Source organism: Pongo abelii, chromosome 17 (assembly GCF_028885655.2).
Source record: "Pongo abelii isolate AG06213 chromosome 17, NHGRI_mPonAbe1-v2.0_pri, whole genome shotgun sequence".
NCBI lineage: Eukaryota > Metazoa > Chordata > Mammalia > Primates > Hominidae > Pongo > Pongo abelii.
The window spans coordinates 78,111,535-78,132,749 of NC_072002.2; the positions used below are offsets into that span (position 1 = coordinate 78,111,535).

Below are 21,215 nucleotides of genomic sequence, written 5' to 3' on the forward strand. Positions count from 1 at the left end.
AAAAAATAATCTGGTGATAAATGGCAGTGATGGATGCATGAGATTGTGAAGAAACTTCATGCCACTAAGCTGTACACTGAAAAATGGTTAAAATGATAAATTTTATGTTACATACATTTTACCACAATTTAAAAAAATTATTTAAAAAAATATTAATAATAGGCCAGGCGTGATGGCTCACACCTGTAATCCCAGCACTTTGGGAGGCTGAGACAGGTGGATCAGTTGAGCTCAGGAGTTTGAGACCAGCCTGGGTAACACAGTGAGACCCCTGTCTCTACAAAAAACATACAAAAATTCGTTGGGCCTGGTGGCATGTGCCTGTAGTCTCAGCTACTTGTGGGGCTGAGGCAGGAGGAGTCCTTGAACCCAGAAGGTTAAGGCTGCAGTGAGCCATGCTCATGCCACTGCACTTCACTCTGAGTGACAAATTGAGACCTTGTCTCAAAAAAGAAAGAAAGAAAGAAAGAAAGAAAGAGGAAAGAAAGAGAAAAAGAAAAGAAATAGTAACAACTGTTATTGTAAGACATCTCCACACACCAGAGAAGTTAATTTTAATTTTAACATGTTAAGAACAGAGAGAAGCCAACATGTCTACCTTAGGCTGATGGTTTGTTTATTTGTGTTGTTGTTGGTAGTTGGGTTTGTTATTTTTAAATTAACTTATCCAATACTTCATTAACAATTTCACTAAGTTATTTCATCTTTCAACATAAATACGCACAAGGATTTCTTCTGGTAAAGACCAAACTAATATTAGTCCATAGTAGGAGCTAATACTATCACATTTACTAAGTATTCTATTTGCAATTTGACTGTAGCCCATAGCCTTTTGTTGGCTAAAGTGAGCTTAATGCTGATCAGGTAAATTAAAAATTATAGTTAATTAAAAGGGCATTAATATTACCTGACTCAATAAGTCATTTCAATTAGGTCTGTTATCACAAGTTCTTGACACATGTAATTAAGAAAGCTAAGCTACAGGTCACCCTTTGATGATGTTTAAGCTGTAGTTCTGATTATCTTTAAACTGCGATTCCAATCCAGAGTTGTAACTAGCAGTTATTTCTCTCATGGACCAAAAGATCAGAATTTTCCCTGGAAGTTTATCAGAAATGCTTTCAAGTTTCAAAATACTTGCCTGCAGTATCCTATAGTGACCTTGAAAATGATCTGTCCAAATACCCAGTTTAACCCATGGTTTAAGAAATAAAGAAAGTTTACTTCATTTATTTGTCTTTTTTCCCTCCTAAATGGCAGTTTGATTTGTAAAGCATGGCAATGGAATGAAAATCTTATTTTCAAGGTCAGCTTTAACAAGCATTCAATATCTCAAATGCCATTACACATTTTACTTACTCAAAACACCAAAAGTCATCAACATGACCCTTCCAAAATCTACTAATGACTTCTGTGAAAGGCACTGAATCTTTGTAATTAGCCAAAGTGAGATCGTGTATGTCAAAATACAGGCCCTGGTTCACAGAAAATGCTTAATAAATAGCAGTAAAAAAAAAAATATATATATATATATATAATATATATATAATAAATATAATAGCACAAATTGAATGTGCAGGGTCCATGTAAGCTAAATTTATTATCCCATTTTAGCTGAACAGATTTTAGAACATTCAGTGATTCCATTCCATTTTGTAAATTACTGATCTGTACCAATTCAAAAATTCTTCTGAAACTCAATTCCCAGGCATTTGGCTTTTGTTCCTGGGATTTCCACTGCTTTAGAGAATCCAGCTTTAATGGGCTCCTTTCTGAGAAATTCTCCATTGGTTCTGAGAAGTACTTCTATTGAATGCTCCATTTAATTTCATTTTGCAATTAATGAAACTTTCAAGACATATTTCCCCTCTTTTGAAAAATTTATAGTTATTTTTTTCTTGCCTTTTGGGTAATTAGGAGCAGCAAACTACTTCCACTAAGAACTAAAGGCAATAAGTACGGCAACAAAAATACCAAATGTCAAAACAAATGTCATATTCCGAGTTCTGAAACGCCCATCTCTCAGAATTAAAAACATTCCATGTCACCTCTACGGGTCTTTGGTTGCTAGCTCTCAAATGGGTTCACGTTCTGATTTCAGTAAAATTCAACCAAAAGCTTTTAGGGTTTTTAATCTTCCTTGACAAAAATACTTAACCTTCTCCAGCCTGGGAGGTACAGTCTTTTCCTGCCTGTGAAAGTCTACCAGTTTGGTAATACAACAAACCACTAATTTAGTTGTTTATTATTCTTAGCCTAAAGATGTTTGCGTGGCTAGCTGAGTACAAATGTACTGTAACTGCTCTTCTTCTTTTTAAAGTTTTAAACAAATAATCACTGAACAAAATCAGCCAGGAATGATCTGCTCATGGGAACCGTATCCCAACCCAGAATCACACGCAGAAGAGTACAGAGCCTCGAGGTCTGTTATCTCACCAAATAACTTTCCCTATGTGGCGAAAAACTGGTTAAATCACTTTTCCAGCGACCCCAGAATTTTCAGTTCAATTCTATCCCTCCTAAGTCACCAGGGCCTCTTTGGTAATGGATGAAACCATGAAGTTCGGTTCAGAGGAAGCAAATACACATTCAAATGTGAGACTCAACTGCTCCCCAAGGATTCTTCCTGCTTCCTAGTTTTAGGTAGATCAAGAGCACTTTTAAAATAAACTTGGCGTTTGTTTCCTATTCCAATGGAAAATCTGACTGGAGACTCCACAGCGACAGCAAAGAACCCTTACTTTTCTGAACAATCAAAATCCGGCTTTTGTCACTCTAACTGCAGCAGGTCAGCACACAGGGAACCAGTGTGTCCCTGAGCGCGCTGACGAATGAATATGGTGCTGGCAGCCTTGGCCTGGGGGCACTTCTGAGGAGCTTTAAAAAATACTAATTCCTGGGTTCCCCTCTCCAGCCCAGATATTTTTATTAAATTGGTCTGAGATGTGGCCTGGGTGGCAGGATTTATAACCACTGCCTGGATGATGTTAATGGAAGCCCTTTGAGGTAGAAGAAGGTAGACAGGACTGACTTGGAGCGCATCATCAACCACCTCTGCCTCCCCACTAAGAAGTCTAAGAATCCCCCAAAATAGGGGTGCAGTGGTTGAGGAGAAAAGAGAGGAAGTCACGTATACTTTTGCAGGCTTTCATGCAAGGACTCAAGTGTGTGTGCTAAGCACAGTCCCCAAACAGGGGACCCCAGAAGTCCTATTCCGAAGATCTGAATTGCACCAAAGGTAGAGAGACTCTTCTTGGGGTTATCTGCAACAAGGCAGGCTTTGCCTGGCATGTATGCGCCAGACCCAGCCTCTGCAGTGCTTATGTGGCAATGCTTAAGCAGCTCCCAGCACTCGACAGGGTACTTTAAACAAGTTCATTAGTTTGAAATTTTAAATCCAAAAAAAGCTACCTTCAAATCTACGACTCAAGAGCATAAAATTTCAGAGCAGAGAACACCGCCAGGCTAGTAGGTGAAGCATCTTATTTTTAAATGGCAAGGGGGAACCTTCAGTAAATATTTGGTTGCAATGTATTCCAGGGGTGGAGGGTTTGGACAGAGAGGAACCACTGGTTTTTATTCAAAATCCTCCTCCCGCTGGGCCCAGGTCAGGCCTACACAGCTCTGGCTGCAGACTGTGAGAATCCTGGAAGGCTCCAGGGGCTGGCTCCCACCATGCTTCACTCCAGCAAGGGCAGACGCCAGGAAAAAAATGGAAAGGGGGAGTCAGGCATGGAAGGTTTCAGACTTGCTGCTAGCAAAAGGCTGCAGAGCATCCCCAGGGAGCAGAGACCTCACAACCAGGCTCCCTACCTCGCTGTCTTTCAGGGCCGCCCACAGCTGGCTCACCTGCAGCTGCGCCACCCAAGAGACAGAGATAGGCTCACACGCAGCAGCTGGAGAGAAGGGGCTGGAACAAGGATTCTTTCTAAATGGAAAAATAAAGATCACTGGGGGAACTTCTTGCCCATCCAGCAGTTTGTGTGTACTCAGCTCCCCTGGCAGGGAATGAGGGCCCGTTGTTCCCTGCTGAAGACCATTGCCCTGGAGATGGGATGGGTGGGAAGAAAAATGTCAGTAGGGGCTCTGTCCTTGCCACCTTCTCTCTCTGGCTGACCTCTGGAATTATCTTTCTGGCTGACCTCTGAAACCGAGTTCTGGGAACGGAAGGGGCCCTTGTGATGCTCCCAACATCTCCCCAAGAATGCACGGCCTTAATTGGAACTGTAGCTAGGTAAGGAGGCAGCTGCAGACTGCATCCTCCCCACAATCTTGTGACAGGGGAACATATGCAAATATGAGATGGGTCACTGCCGGGGAGGTACTGGATGGGGGATGTGTTCAGGAGGCTTGTGCCAGCCATGGACTGAACATATGTCAGCCATGTGGTACGGCTCTTACACAAAAACAGAATCCTGAGTTTGGTTTCACAAACAGGCTCATCTCCTCTCATCTCTGAGTATGTAGGGGGAGAGGGCGCACCGTTTCCATGCAGGGCAAATGTGTCTGCATGGGGCTGGGGGCTCTGCATCTCAGCATGGGTTTGGAAAGTACTAGAAGTGCATCTCACTCAACTTGATTTAGCAAGCATGTCTTTGTGGTCCATGGCTTCTGTTGGCAACTTAAATTTGACAGCACACAAACTATGTGATGGTGATGGAGGGGCAGGTAGAGCAACGTCCAGTTTCCCACCTCCAGGTGGTGGCATTCTCCCTGTCCTTTCTGCAACGGCAGCCTGGGAGGTTTTCAATGCCCTTACTTCTCCTGGGTATATCTGAACTATGTCCTGCTCTTATACACATAAAAGGGTCACTTGAGGAGCTTTGGCCATGTGGCAGCTGTTTGGAAACAGGCTGCCTGATGCATTGACAACCACAGGAAATCTGGAAGAGTAAAACCTGCCCCATAGCTGGCATGCTACTTGTACATTAAAATGGGAGCATAATGTAAAAGAAATGCCTTAACACTTCCTTCACTAGGTTCAAACTTGCTGTGATTATTTAGGAATTCATTTCATTTAACCAAATATGAATCGAGCACCTTTTACACAGTTGGGGGCAGGGGTGTCCAAACAGACATGAATAATTATGATACAAAACCTATTGTATATATACACAGAAAATGGATGTAGACACAAAATGAATAAACGTGAAATGAATGTAGACAAAGGATAGGTTAATTTTCATTGAAGGGGAGGCAGGAGGGTTCAACAAAGGAGTTGAATGTAGCTGGGACGTAAGATTAGGGCAGGAGAAGGGGCTAGGATTGGGAGCAGAAAGTAAGGAGGACAGAGAGCGTTAATGGGAGGTAGACTGGAAAGTGGGCTGGTGCCAGCCCTGAAGGTCAACTGTACAGCAAACTCTGTAGCTTGGTGTACAGGGACCTCTGAGCCGACCTTCAGGGCTGGCATCCTGAAGGTCACTGAAGGGGAGGTAGGAGGATTTGGTTTGGGGCAGTTTCCAGGTGAGAGGCAAGAAGTAAGGAGAGAAGGCAGAGATGGCACAGGATGGTGGGAAGGGAGTCCTTGGTGCCCAATCTCTGCCAGGCAGGGTCCTATCTTGCTACCCCATGATCCCCTCATGATGACTGCATGGAGCAGATGTCATTATCCCCATTGCAGATCTGGGTCTCCTGGGCCCCTCCTCAAAATAAGACCCATTCAAAAGACACCTCCTACAACATGGGTCTGAGCTACAGGTCTCCCGAGGCCACTATGGAAGGATACTGGCACTCATTCAACAGCAAAACTGTCCCAAAACATCTTCTGTAGACATCTGTCCCTCTCCAGCGTTTTGCTTCTTGTGGCAGTTGTTCTCTTTTCTCCATCTCTCACTTCTCTCTCTACTACCCCCTTCTTGGATCCCTTTTCTCACAAGAGCTCTAGGCCACCATTTCTTACTCAGAGTGACTTCCTGCTTCTCTGGTCTGCCCATCAGTCGCCCCAGTTAGCAAGATGAAGCGTCCTCCTCAGGAACCAACCTCCTTAGAAAGTATTAGAATTCTGTATGCTCCTTATTTTATACTCTGGCTGGGTCACATTCTAACAAGGAAACTGAAGCTCAGAGAAACTAAGTGTTTCTCAAGGTGCTCAACAGAGATGTGTTTTAGGAAGATAAATGGCATTGATGAAGAGGATGGATGGGCTGGGAACAGGTGCTGAAAGAGAAGGATACCAATATATGACATTTTGGAAAATACAAAACTCTAGGGATATAGAAGAGAAGAGCAGTTGCCGGGGCTAAGGGTTAGGGGGTGGCGGGCAGTTTGAGTACAAACTCTCATCATGAAATATTTTTGGGGGGTAACTGACCTGTTCTGTATCCTGATTAGAGTAGTGGTTACCTCTCTGTTCATCTATCAAAACCCACAAAGCTACACAAAAATGATGAATTTTACTGTAGGTAAATTTAAGAATAATTTTTTAAATGACAGGGAGACTGGCTAGGAGGTTACAGCATATGCAAGAAGGAATGAGAGGTTGAATTAGAGCAGCAGCAGCAGCAGGATAAAAAAAAATAAAACAATAATAAAAAAAAAAACTAAAAACCAGAGATCTAGGGAAGAGAGATTTTTAGAAGCAGGATTCAGATACGTAGGGAGTATGAGTGAAGAACTCAGACATGCAGACTTTCAGGGCTGGAAAGAATCTTAAGAGATGATCCAGGAAAGCTCTATCTCACAGATGAGAGAACTAAGTTGAAAATGATTTAAGAGTTTGGGGCTCTGTCTGGGTGGACAGTGATATCATTAAGCAGACAGAACAGACATAGATGAGCAGGCTAGAGGAGGAAGTTGATGAGTTCATTTTGGACATTTTGATTTTGGAACATTTATGTCACCAAGATTTCTTTTTTTAGTTTTTAGGAATTTGAAAACAAAATTGTTGGGTTTTGGCATTGAGTGCAATATCTTTCCACAAATACTGTTTCATTACAGCTACACTGAAAAAGAACTTTGAATACAGATCCCTACATGAAGATGACACATTAGCTTCTTCCGAGTTGTTTTTGTTTTGTGACTTTCCTTCAGCATCACAAAGAGGGAATGATACTGACCCAGTAAAGATTTTAGGCACATTCTCCATTAACATACTTGCCATGAACACTACCATATTTTCATGTGTTTATATAACAAAGCTTTTCCTTCCTTATTAAAAACAATACGAATCAAGCTTTGAAAAGCAGTTGTTTTCCATTCTTACTGATGCTAGGCTATAATTCACTGCTGTTTTGTTTTCGTTTTAGAATATTTAGCAAGCAACCAAGGGAAGATGGGCATTGACTTGCTATTAGTCAGTAGGCACAGCCTAGTGAAAGTTTCCATGCTGCACATAGGGCTGAAATCAAGGAGTCTTTTGTCCATATTTCAGAGCAACTTGGAAAATGATTTGGTTTAGCAGTCAAGGAGAGAAAAGAAGTAGAGTTTTCAACACCATCACAGCCATTGGGATATGCAACCAATTTTAAGAATCAGAACCTCAAGTTGCAAACTACCAAGAAAGCATAATGTTCTTGGCAGCAAAGTTTAATCACAGAAGAACAACATAAATATAAAGCTAATAGTATTTAAAATAACTGTCTACTGTTTCTTCAAGAGCTGAGTAAAGTGAATGCAAAGATGGTGAGTCTTAGGAAGAATCTAGAATGCTGGCACATTTAGGCAGGGATCTTGTTTTGCTTGCTGATAAACCTACATGCGTAGCACAGTGCCTGGCACATAATAGGCTCTCCATATGTAATTGTTGAATGAATGAATGAAGCTAGGAGAGAAGTGAACAAGTAAAGTAAGAGACAGCAAAGCCACCATACTTCATTCATCCATTCGGCAAATGTTACTGAGCTCTTACTAATGTGAGACCTTTTTTTAAGGCATGGTGGTGGATATACACAAGCCTAAAACAACAACTTAGAAAACAGCCCCGGGCCTCAACATGTTTATAACCTGGAAGAGGAAGAAAGAAAAGTATAACCAACATTTGTATATCAAAGTAGTATCAAAGAGCATGTGACAAGGCCTGGAAAAATGGCACACACACAAAAAAAGGCTGTAAAGGTGGTAAAGATTTAGAAATCAGCGGGGTCACTCCCAACAGGGATACTTTCATCCTGAAGGTGAGACCAGATCTGGGCCTTAAGGGATGGAGAATTCTGATGGGAACAGAATACTCCGGGATGTAAAAACAGCAGGAAAAAGATCCCCAGAGCAGAGAAGGCAGGGCGGGTTCAGAGCATAGCAATCTTGCTAAGGAGTAGCAGGGAATGATGAAGAAAATGTCACATACGTTGAAATGAAAGATGGAGAGGAATTTGAACAGCTGGATAAAGGGAAATGAAGACTTACCTAGGAGAAGAGGAGCCTTAAAAAAAAAAAAAAAAAAAGTCACGGTGGCTCATGCCTATAACCCCAGCACTCAGGGAGGCCAAGGCAGGTGGATCACTTGAGGTCAGGAGTTCAAGACCAGCCTGGCCAACATGGTGAAACCCCGCCTCTACTAAAAATACAAAAATTAGCCAGGCATGGTGGTGCATGCCTGTAATCCTAGCTACTTGAAAGGCTGAAGCAGGAGAATCACTTGAGCCTGGGAGGCGGAGGTTGCAGTGAGCCAAGATGGTCCCACTGTACTCTAGCTGGGTGACAGAGCTAGACTCCGCCTCAAAAAGAAAAACAATCAGGGAAGAATTTTTATTAAATCATCACAAAGTATAAGATAAACTGGAGTGAGAAGAAACTGAAGCAGGTGAATGAATTGCCCTAGGGAAGAGTTAAGAAGGTGGTGGCAGCAAGACTAGTGAGGGAGGAATGGCGGGCAGAGAAGGATGCTGGGCTCAAAAACCTGAGCAGAAGCTGGAAGAATGCACCCTAGGTTTTGAGCCTGGGTGATCGGAATAGTGATGAGAGCAGGAAGAGAAACTGTTGAGTCCAAGAAAGGTTTTGGAGGGATGACGATGAGGTTAGTCTTGGATTAAATATTTTGATTATGTGTTTAATTTGAACTGCCAACAGGAAGTCCAGATAGAAAGGGTCATCTGGAAATAGTATATAAGCAGAACTGGAATTTGCAGAAATACCCATTTGAGAATCAGCTGCATACAGACGATACGGAAGCTGTGGGGATGAAAAAGGTCCCGCGCAAGAGAATCAGGAAAAAAAAAATGAGACAATGAGTCAAGACAGACAGTATTAAAGGAACTTCCCAACCGTTTGCTCAACATAAAAATGGAAATGAGGTGAGGTTTGTTCCCTTAGAACATGTTTTTCATAGCAAAAGAGAATTCATTCCTAAAACTGTTTTTTATCTTGAGCTAAAGAAAACACCTTAACACTTCATTCATAGTAAGGACCATCGCAGTAATCCTGTGTGACAAAGCTCAGGATAAACACCATGGCAGGAATTTCACTTGAATGAGATAGCAGGATGGAAGGAGGGAAACAGGAGCCCTTGCTTTGGAGACATCACCTTTCATGGGCTCAGTTCAGGCTTCACTCAGCAGGAAAAAAAATCTGCAAGGCTTAAATAAGTACTTCTATTTGGTAGAAGGCAATGGAAAAGAATAACCTAATTCATTTAATCTGCAGTTGCCACAGATACAAAAACAAGAGGAGATATGAGCACTGTGTGGGCCGAATGTTTCTTTCCTACTCCCACCTTCATCCCACTCGGCCCTCTTTCCCAGGTCATTATCAACATATTTCAAAAGCCTCCGAGATGTTGATAAAGCGGCTCACCATCTGCGAACTCCTCCTCCACAGAAGAGTGATAGGTCTCAAGAACAAACCTTCCTACCTTAGCATGGAACAAAAGCCTGACTTCGACACCCGGCACCCACAGCTGTTTTCCACGAATAGAAAGAACACAGCCAACCCAACTGGCTCTTTGAAGGTACGCCATCCTTTTCCTGTGGCCTAATTTATGCTGCAGATTGAAAAGTGCAAAAAAGCAAAAAATGGATAAGGTTTTCACAAGAGTTACTTAGTAGACGCTGATTTTCTTCCAATATCAAATGCTTGAGGTGCATATGACTGGTTTTCATTTCTCTGTATTTGTCGAAAGAATCTCTAAATTGTTCCCCAAATGAATTATTATTTTGACTGGGGACACTGAAGGTCACGTATTTAAAAACTACATTTTGCAAAAAGTTATCACTCTTCTTACCAAAGATCCACAATGCAGTGTTGATGGGAACGTGACCTAGTTGGACAGCTACCTTCAAATATGCCTCATGCCCTTCAACAGGCCATCATTTGCACTAGAAACCAATACTCCTCAAGTGTCAACAGGTCCACAGCCCCGTCCTGAATCATTCAGAGGAAGTTAAATACAAGAGTTTGCAGTTTAAACCAAAGCGTACCATCCCAATCTGTAAAAGACTCAGGAACACATGAAAGAGTACAAAGATAAAGCAAACAGCCTTGAATTACTTAGTTTAGTTGGAACTATTTTTGTCACACTGTCAACCAAGGCCCTGGAGTACTCAGGAGTATTTCTTTTTTTTTTTTTTCTCAATAAAGTGGGAAAAAATGCTGAAAGAATTTTTTAGATGTATTCCTTTCTCGTGTTGGAAAGATAATCTTACTGAAACAGGAATGGAATCTAGCTTATGTCTCTCTTTCCTATTCTTAGAATCCTAAACAAAGAAATGAATGTCTAGAAGGTGGTTTGGGGGAACAGTTAGAAGATTCCCATGGGAAACAAGTTAAATTAGGACTCCAAGAAGACTAGAAACCACTTTATATCAGTGCTGGGCTCACAGGAGAGCTAGGTGATAGGAGAAAGGGCCAGTGATGTGGACAGATCATGAGAGTGATAGCGAAGAGAGTCCAGGTAAGACCTAACGAATGACTTAATAGATCAACTGGAGTGGTTTTAGTGGATAGGTTTGCATGTTTCTAACGACACAGAAACCTACAAAATAGTTCACTGGTTTTCAGAAAAATACTGGAAGGATTCATCACAAACCCCTAGCCCCAGCCAACCCCAGTGCAAAAAAAAAAAAAAAATCATGCCCAATCCTTCAAAAGATTCACATGTGCAGGGTTATTACTCTAGGCATCAGCTTGCCTGGGACCATCCTGGCCTACCCTATTGTCCCAGAATAATGATTAATAACAAGTGTCTCAGCTTGGATGAGACATTTTATGGTCATCCTAGATATGAAAGAATGGCAATCTAATAGGTTAATGGACATCAAGACAAAATACCTTTAGAAAGGCTTTCCTTTCTAATTGTGGTTCCAGACTTTTTTTTTTTAATTTTTATTTTATTATTATTATACTTTAAGTTTTAGGGTACATGTGCACAATGTGCAGGTTAGTTACATATGTATACATGTGCCATGCTGGTGTGCTGCACCCATTAACTCATCATTTAGCATTAGGTATATCTCCTAATGCTATCCCTTCGCCCTCCCCCCACCCCACAACAGTCCCCAGAGTGTGATGTTCCCCTTCCTGCGTCCATGTGTTCTTATTGTTCAATTCCCACCTATGAGTGAGAATATGCGGTGTTTGGTTTTTTGTTCTTGTGATAGTTTACTGAGAATGATGATTTCCAATTTCATCCATGTCCCTACAAAGGACATGAACTCATCATTTTTTATGGCTGCATAGTATTCCATGGTGTATATGTGCCACATTTTCTTAATCCAGTCTATCATTGTTGGACATTTGGGTTGGTTCCAAGTCTTTGCTATTGTGAATAGTGCCGCAATAAACATACGTGTGCATGTGTCTTTATAGCAGCATGATTTATAGTCCTTTGGGTATACACCCAGTAATGGGATGGCTGGGTCAAATGGTATTTCTAGTTCTAGATCCCTGAGGAATCGCCACACTGACTTCCACAATGGTTGAACTAGTTTACAGTCCCACCAACAGTGTAAAAGTGTTCCTATTTCTCCACATCCTCTCCAGCACCTGTTGTTTCCTGACTTTTTAAAGATCGCCATTCTAACTGGTGTGAGATGGTATCTCATTGTGGTTTTGATTTGCATTTCTCTGATGGCCAGTGATAGTGAGCATTTTTTCATGTGTCTTTTGGCTGCATAAACATCTTCTTTTGAGGAGTGTCTGTTCATGTCCTTCGCCCACTTTTTGATGGGGTTGTTTTATCCTTGTAAATTTGTTTGAGTTCATTGTAGATTCTGAATATTAGCCCTTTGTCACATAAGTAGGTTGTGAAAATTTTCTCCCATTTTGTAGGTTGCCTGTTCACTCTAATGGTAGTTTATTTTGCTGTGCAGAAGCTCTTTAGTTTAATTAGATACCATTTGTCAATTTTGGCTTTTGTTGCCACTGCTTTTGGTGTTTTAGACATGAAGTCCTTGCCCATGCCTATGTCCTGAATGGTAATGCCTAGGTTTTCTTCTAGGGTTTTTATGGTTTTAGGTCTAACGTTTAAGTCTTTAATCCACCTTGAATTAATTTTTGTATAAGGTGTAAGGAAGGGATCCAGTTTCAGCTTTCTACATATGGCTAGCCAGTTTTCCCAGAACCATCTATTAAATAGGGAATCCTTTCCCCATTGCTTGTTTTTCTCAGGTTTGTCAAAGATCAGATAGTGGTAGATATGCGGCATTATTTCTGACGGCTCTGTTCTGTTCCATTGATCTATATCTCTGTTTTGGTACCAGTACCATGCTGTTTTGGTTACTGTAGCCTTGTAGTCAGGTAATGTTTGAAGTCAGGTAATGTGACGCCTCCAGCTTTGTTCTTTTGGCTTAGGATTGACTTGGCAATGCAGGCTCTTTTTTGGTTCCATATGAACTTTAAAGTAGTTTTTTCCAATTCTGTGAAGAAAGTCATTGGTAGCTTGATGGGGGTGGCATTGAATCTATAGATTACCTGGCACAAGACAGGGATGCCCTCTCTCACCACTCCTATTCAACAGAGTGTTGGAAGTTCTGGCCAGGGCAATTAGGCAGGAGAAGGAAATAAAGGGTTTTCAATTAGGAAAAGAGGAAGTCAAATTGTCCCTGTTTGCAGATGACCTGATTGTATATCTAGAAAACCCCATTGTCTCAGCCCAAAATCTCCTTAAGCTGATAAGCAACTTCAGCAAAGTCTCAGGATACAAAATCAATGTACAGAAATCACAAGCATTCTTACACACCAATAACAGACAAACAGAGAGCCAAATCATAAGTGAACTCCCATTCACAATTGCTTCAAAGAGAATAAAATACCTAGGAATCCAACTTACAAGGGACGTTAAGGACCTCTTCAAGGAGAACTAAAACCACTGCTCAATGAAATAAAAGAGGATACAAACAAATGGAAGAACATTCCATGCTCATGGGTAGGAAGAATCAATATCGTGAAAATGGTTCCAGACTTTATACAGCGCACTCACACATACCATGCTAGCTGGGACTTGCACTCTGGTAATAGAAAGGGGGGGCTTGCGCACAGAAGGAAATGGGTTCATGTTGGCACCACACAGGTGCTCAGCAAATGGACAGCAAATAAACCGTCATTGAAGAAAGGCAATGAAAGAACCCTCTTCACCAATGTCTTGAATGAATGGTTCTTCAGCCATGACACATGGTACTGAGGAATGGCTTAACAGTTCTCCTCGATTCTGGGAGTGAAATAAGTATGGGCGTAAAGAGCATCAGGAAGGCTCCCACAGCAGGAAACCCTGTGAAGAAAGGGCTGAAGAAAGCACTCTCCCACCACACATTAGGGAAGGAGCTCAGGAGCTCTCTGCCAACTGCAGTAGGCACGGGCCCAGAGACAGAAGATTTCTGTGGTCTGGGCACCCTTCCTCCTGCTGCAGGTGATGAGTAATAATAGCGACGGCTCTCATGTCACAACCTGGTGGCCGCTGGACCCTCACTTTGGTTGGAGGGTGTGTCCCCACAGGGGAAGTTCACAAGAGCCAAGCTGGGCTCTGAGCTTCATGCAACGTGCAAGATGTGCACCAAGACGACCTCACCCCCGGCTGGACTCAGCCCCGGGACAACACTCCCACCCCGCAGAGCCCAGCCAGGTTCTCAGTGGCCCCAAGATAGCACACAAGCAGCTGGGATGGGAAAACAAGTTTTAATAATACGAAACCAAAATACTCCTCCAGCCTGACTGCACTGCCCAGGATGAAATTCTCTCTAATTCCACTGAACATCTTAAACCAAAACATATTCAAACCCTGAACATCAGCAGCACTCGTACTTCTCTTTTTTGGGGCTGTGAAGGGAGGGTGGAGTGCTGCAACAGAATAACAATTTTCAGCATAGGAAAATCCCCAATATGCAGGTTGTCACCTGCTTGATCTATTTTCCTCCCGACCAAGTTAAGCAATCACCAACAGTTCTCTATGAGATATCTTCCACTGAGATTAAAGGAATGACCAGCAAGAAACGGTGTATGTGTTGTGGTAGTGTGAGTGTGGGTTTTCAAATGGGTACATTCCTAGAAGACGGGACAGCAGGCTCTGAGGAGGCAGCTTTGTGAAAGAGACTGGGGTGTCCAGAGGACCTTGGGTATCTGGAATACTCACATATGGTGCTTGTTCAGGGGCTGGGGGGAGACAAGTACATATAGAAACATCGTAACCAGTTTTCTCCAGTAAATACACCAAAACAAAGGAAAATGGGATCAAAGTATAGCCAGCAACGTGAAAAGTCCCATTTCAAAATCTAAAGTAAGATTCCAAAATAGAACATGTTTTAATAGAGTATGTAAATTTATGGAAACACTTCCTCACCCGGCTCCTGATCTTTTATAGGTACCTATCATGCAACAGCTCAACTTTAAATCTTTTTTAGGAAGCAGCTGGCTACCAGAGATCTTCACTCCTGTGCTTTTTTTCTCTCTTTTTTTTTTTTTTTTGCAAATCTAGCATCTCCTTTCCATGTGATGCACTATGCTTGGAGCTGGCAGAGCAAAAGCCTGTCATTCTTAAAACATGAAGAGAATAATTCAGCGCCTTATTTTGTGATCACAGAGAATGCAATTAATACTTTGGCTGCCTTGGTATGTAGACCAAACCTTCTGCCACAGTGTTTTGCAGTGCTGTTGTCCAGGGCAGCTCTGCCAATCTTTTCATTCCAACAGAAACGATGCCAGACTTCTCGGTGCTAAGCAAAGTATAATGAGGCGGAAGAGGTGGCTGGAACCCTCAGTGAGGGAATGTGCTCCCGGGATGATTCTCTACAAAATACAAAGCTATCCCAAGATCCAACAGCTTTTGTCTCCCTGCGTTTACGAAACCCAATTAAAATACCTTCTTTAAAAAGAAAAAGTAGTTAGGCTGGGCAGGGTGGCTCACACCTGTAATCCCTGCACTCTGGGAGGCCGAGGCTGGTGGATCATTTGAGGTCAGGAATTCAAGACTAGCCTGGCCAACACGGCGAAACCCTGTCTCTACTAAAAATACAAAAAATTAGCTGGGTGTGGTGGCACACACCTGTAGTTCCAGCTACTCAGGAGGCTGAGGCAGGAGAATCACTTGAACCCGGGAGGCTGAGGTTGCAGTGAGCCAAGATCACACCACTGCACTCCAGCCTGGGTGACAGAGTGAGACTCCATCTCAAAAGAAAAGAAAAAAAAAGTAGTTAAATTTTTATGTCATTCATCCATGGTCCAAAAGCTTTTTAATTCATAGAAGGTATAAGACAGGGAAAATTGTTCTAAACCAAGAACACGCAGTGATTTACTAAATCATATGAGCAATGTTGGAGAATTACTATCTGTGTAACACTAGACTCTGAAGATAGGAGATAAGAAATAATTATAATTTGGTTGGGCACGGTGGCTTACACCTGTAATCCCAGAACTTTGGGAAGCCAAGGTGGGTGGATCACGAGGTCAAGACCAGCCTGGCCAAGATGGTGAAACCCCCATCTCTACTGAAAATACAAAAAAAAAAAAAAAAAAAAATTAGCCGGGCATGGTGGCGAGTGCCTATAGTCCCAGCTACTCAGGAGGCTGGGGCAGAGAATTGCTTGAACCTGGGAGGCAGAGTTTGCAGTGAGCTGAGATTGTGCCACTGCACTCCAGCCTGGGAGACAGAGCGAGACTCTGTCTCAAAAAAAAGATAATAATAGTAATAATAATAATTATTATTATTACAATTCATAGAAAGTGTAGGGACAAGGAGAACAGAGAGAACCAAGAAAGACAAGTAGGTATAAATGTTTTTAGATATTATACTACAATATGTATGTATTGGCTATAGTTGCAAAGAAATCCTAGACCCAACCTGCATCTGTCAAGGGCCAAGTGAATGGTCCAGGCCAATGATCTCATTTGCCATAGACCTCAGTGCCCCCAGCACATCAGACAGCAGAAAGAGCAGCAGTGAGAAGCAAAACCTTTATACCATCATTGATAGCTTATTAATGCGATTCTTGCTGATTCTCTGGCCTTCGAAACTCATAGAATCACAAAATGTTAGTGAGGGACCCTCTAACTCAACTTCCCCATTTGCAGATGAAGAAATGAAAGCTCAGAAGAGTATATGACGTGCCCAAACAGCAAGTGCCTGGCGGGTCAGAAGAATACAACCCAAGGCCCCTTGCTCTAAATGTCCTCAACAACTACGCAGCTCTCACCCATATCCACCTCCTCTTCTTGATCATTTCTCTCTTCTTCCTTAGAACTGCACCTCCCCATCCTTTTTCCTAAGCCAACCCCAATGCTGGGTGAGTACCTGGGTCGGATCCCTTGCCTCTTTGGTCCAGGGTACCTGCCTTGTCTTTCCATCTCTCAAGGACTAAACCCAGTCTCAGGATTTTCTGACAGGTGGGATCCACCAACCTTGCTTCACGCTGCCAGGAATTTGCCCTAACAGTAGTTGACTCCCAACAGTAGAAAACGCCCCCTGGTTGTGACCACATGCTTGTCTCACCCTAACCCTGCCCTTCCCCAATGGGCCTCAAAATTCAGCAAATCTTACCTTTACACTGAATATCCACTATAGGCTTTGATTACTGTGTTTTATTAGCCAGCTGCAGGACATGTTTGTGTGTATTTACGTACACATGCACACAGAAATACTTCTAAGTGGGCTGTGTTCTATCATCTTTGGTACAGAAATAAAAGTAAATATTTCCATGCATACATTTTAGTATATTTTTAATAGACACTGGAATAGAAGTCGAAAGTTCTATTTCCAACCTTCCCAACCCAGCTGTAATGGTCCAGGCTGGCAAGAGTTAGAAACTACTGAAGTCCTTTTTTTTGAGACAAGGTCTCACTCTGTCATCCAGGCTGGAGTGGAGTGGAGTGGCACAATCATGGCTCACTGCAGCCTCAACCTCCCATCTCAGCCTCAAGGGATCCTCCCATCTCAGCCTCCCAAGCAGCTGAAACTACAGCCACACGCCACCATGATTGGCTTAATTGTTTTGTGTTTTGTAGCGGCAGGGTTTTGCCAAGTTGCTCAAGCTAGTCTTGAACACCTGGGCTCAAGTGATCCTCCAGCCTCGGCCTCCCACAGTGCTGGGATTACAGGCATGAGCCACCACGTCCACCCAGAAACTACTGAAGTTTTATTCCTGGCTTAACTCTTAGGGCAGGCTGGCAACAGTGACCTCTTACACTTCAGTATGCTCACCTGTAAAAGTATGGTGAGGCCTTCCCTGCCCAGCTCAGCAGACTGACAATGGGAGCCACAAGAACGTGAATATGAATGAACTTTAAAAAGGGTTACACAACTGTAGCTCATCTGCAGAAAAAAGGAAAGGTCTTTCTATCCTCCTATATAGTAATATCCAACTATGGGAATAAAAAGGTGACCACATTGTGCAATAAATGATTAGCAGTCTAGACCAGTGCTGTCCAATAGAAATATAATGGGAACCGGCCCAGCACAGTGGCTCACGCCTGTAATCCCAGCACTTTGGGAGGCTGAGGCGGGCAGACCACGAGTTCAGGAGATTGAGACTATCCTGGTTAACACGGTGAAACCCTGTCTCTACTAAAAACACAAAAAAATTAGCTGGGGATGGTGGCGGGCGCCTGTAGTCCCAGCTGCTCGGGAGGCTGAGGCAGGAGAATGGCATAAACCCTGGAGGCGGAGGTTGCAGTGAGCCGAAATTGCGCCACTGCACTCCAACCTGGGCGACACAGCGAACCTCCGTCTCCAAAAAAAAAAAGAAAGAAAGAAAGAAAGAAATATAATGGGAACCACATATGTAATTTTAACTTTTTAGTGGGCACATTTAGTATATTTTATTAAATTAATACATCCAAAATATTATCACTTCAACATAAAATTCATATAAAAATTATTGATAAAATATTTTGCATTCATTTATTCATACTACATCTTTGAAATCCAGTAAACCTGGTGTGTATTTTACACTCCAATTGCATCTCAATTCAGATTGGCCACATTATGTGAGCCTGGTAGCCACAGCCACTGCACTGGAGACGGCAGGAGTAGATTTTAGACACAATGTTATGGTGTCACACCTTGGTGGCACAGAGCAGCCTTTTCTCATTGCCTAGCACAGTGCTTTTAGTGACTAAATGCCCAATCAATATGTGTGGGATGAGTAAATGTTTGGATATATACTGTGATCACAGAAAATCTGTAGAATAAGAAGAAGAATAAAGGACTTTTTTAAAAAGCATTAGTCTGTGTTGACCTTTTCCTGTTCCCAAAACACAGAAGTCTTGGCTCACGGACTGCCAAAGGGAAAGCCGCTGCTCATAATGAAATTCCAGGTGTGGCATCGGCTGATGAGGTGAGCCATTCCTTCGCAAGCCACCTTTAACCTGCCTCTCTGTAGACTTGCCTGGCCTCTCAAGTGGCTGCTTCTAAAAGCCCAGGAACACTGCTGAAAACAGATGAGCACGTGTCCCTGGGATCCGTATTCCTGTGAAATCATTTGCATTCTGTTAGGCAAATTTGCATAAAATTGGAGCCAAGAGAGCTTGGCTGGGTTTCCAGGCCGGCACTCTCTCTCCGTGCTGCTATGGCCACCAGTATTTATTACCATTTACCAGGGTGGTCGAGCAAGACAGACCCCCAATTAGAATCGGCAGACAAATGGAATCTCTTCCCTATGCTGACATGAAAATCAGTGTCCTCTGGGGTAAATGAGTGAAGGAACTCCAAGCTGTAATCTGGCTGCCGCATCCTTTGTTATGACAAGAGTTTATTTTATACGACTCTGACCTATGGCTTGAAAACACAGCTCAGTTGTGGTTGTAATGATCCAGAACGGCACACACACCTGAATGCCAAGGAGCTCAGATTCTGGGAAACCAAACTCATCACCCTTCATTCCAGAAAGCCAAGGGCTTCGACTCCTAAAGCAAGGTTTACCCTCAAAGGCCTCTCCTCCTTTTAGCTAGCTATGTTGACGGCAAACTCCAGGCAAGGTGCAAATAGCTACCCCTAAATGCACACACTCATCCCTTTCTTTGGGCCAAAGGACAAAAGTCAAATCACAGTGACGCCCAACCCACCCATGGCCAAGGGAACAAGGTAAATTACACAACATAGAAGGACAAAGGTGGAAGGAAAAATACACAGAAAACAATGCAATGCTATTTTATATTTTGTTATTTTTATCTCAACTGCCTATCTCTTTCTAGGGCTATTCCCCAGATAAATTCCATTTTCATTACAAAACTAGTTTCTTATGCCAGGGAAAAGGCTGCGGAGCTGTTATCATTGCCATTGTTATTTCTACTAAGGTCATCTCAGATGGCATGTCTACGTGAGATAAATGGTTTCCTAAACAGGCTTTTCTGCATCCTGCCACCACTTAGGTTTGCCCCGAGTCATCACTTCTGGGGCCTTGAAAGCAGCAGCTTCCTGGAAGGCTCAAAAGCTGGGCGGCAGCAAAGCATCAGAATTAAGGGCTCCAAGTACTCCAAAACTGCCTGGGTTCAAATTCCAGCCCAGCCACTCAAACAGCTGTAATGAGTCCCCCTCTGCAAGCCTCAGTGTTCTCATCTGCAAGGCAAGGATAAAAACACCACCACCTCCCAGTACTGTTGTGAGAAAGAAATACACGAATAGCGATAGAACGTTTAGAAAGAGTCGGGCAAAGTACAGGCCATGTGAACCTCTGCTTTATCACTGTTGTGAGTATAGCTGGGGTGTCACTTTAACACTTGCTAGTACTGCTTGTCATGTGTACCCAGCTGCCTGTCCATTCATTCATTCATTCATTCAATATTATTGAGCATCTATTATGTGCTTGCCTTGCGCTAAGCACTGAGTATTCTGCGATGATCAACTGTGCACAACCTTGTTGATTCTACCTTAGAACACCTTTTCAGGTAGTCCCATCCTGGCAGTTCCTACTGCCCATGCCTCGGGGCAGCTGCCCAGCACCTTCACTTGGGCACCTGACCCCACCTTCCCATCCGGCCTCCTTGCTGCCCTCACTGCCGCCAACACACTGCCGCCAGCAGTGTTTTCATCAACAAAAAAATCCGGCCATGTCACTTAGTATCCTGCTAGAAACCTTTACTGGCATTCCACTGCAGGAAAGATCTAATCAAACTCCTTAGTGGGGCACATAGAGTCTTGGAGAGAGAGCCTCCACTATCTTCCCGCTTCATCCCCTTCCATTCCATCCCCAACTGCCTCTCTTCTGGTCACTCTGGCCTTTTTGCCATTCCCAAGCTTGGCAGGCCCTTCAATTACTCTACTTATTTGCATATGGTACCCTTTCACATTCTCCAGAGAGCAAGATCTCTTGCTTTTTTTTTTTTTTTTTGAACAAACTCTTACGTATCCTTCAAGCCCAGGCCAAACGGCACCTTCTCTGTGAAACCATCCTTAACTTTCCCAGGAAAAAACTCACTGGACTGTAATAGATCTGTTTGTGTGTCTGTTTCCCCAGGAGACTGTCCCCCCCAAGGCCAGAGATCATGTCCAGAAACCCAGTAGGCACAAAGAATGTGGAACAAACAAATGACCACGTTTTATTGTACAGTGGTTTCAAAATGAAGTCAGGAGGCAGAGTTGAGGCTGCAAAGCAGCTCCTCACAAAAACCACTCTATGCATCCTGCAGTGGGGGAGGTGGCTCTTCTAAATATGTGAACAACTTAATTTATGCACAGACAGAATAATTTAGATGCAGTAATACAGCAAAAACTCCCCCCAGAAATTACATCCCTATCCACTTGAGTCAAGTTCCTACTAATTCTCTACTCTAGAAACGGAGGTAGGAGATGAAAAAGAATGAAAGAAGTCAGCAAACGCCCCTGAAGGTCTCTCTGCCTATTTAACACACACACACACACACAC

At 42.9% G+C, this 21,215-nt stretch overlaps 1 protein-coding gene across 1 annotated transcript in view; it reads right to left on the bottom strand.

The window, feature by feature from the left end:
- The window catches only part of BCL2 (BCL2 apoptosis regulator), a 199,103-nt gene that overhangs the window by 158,123 nt on the left and 19,765 nt on the right, over positions 1–21,215 (bottom strand). The window lies entirely within an intron of this gene.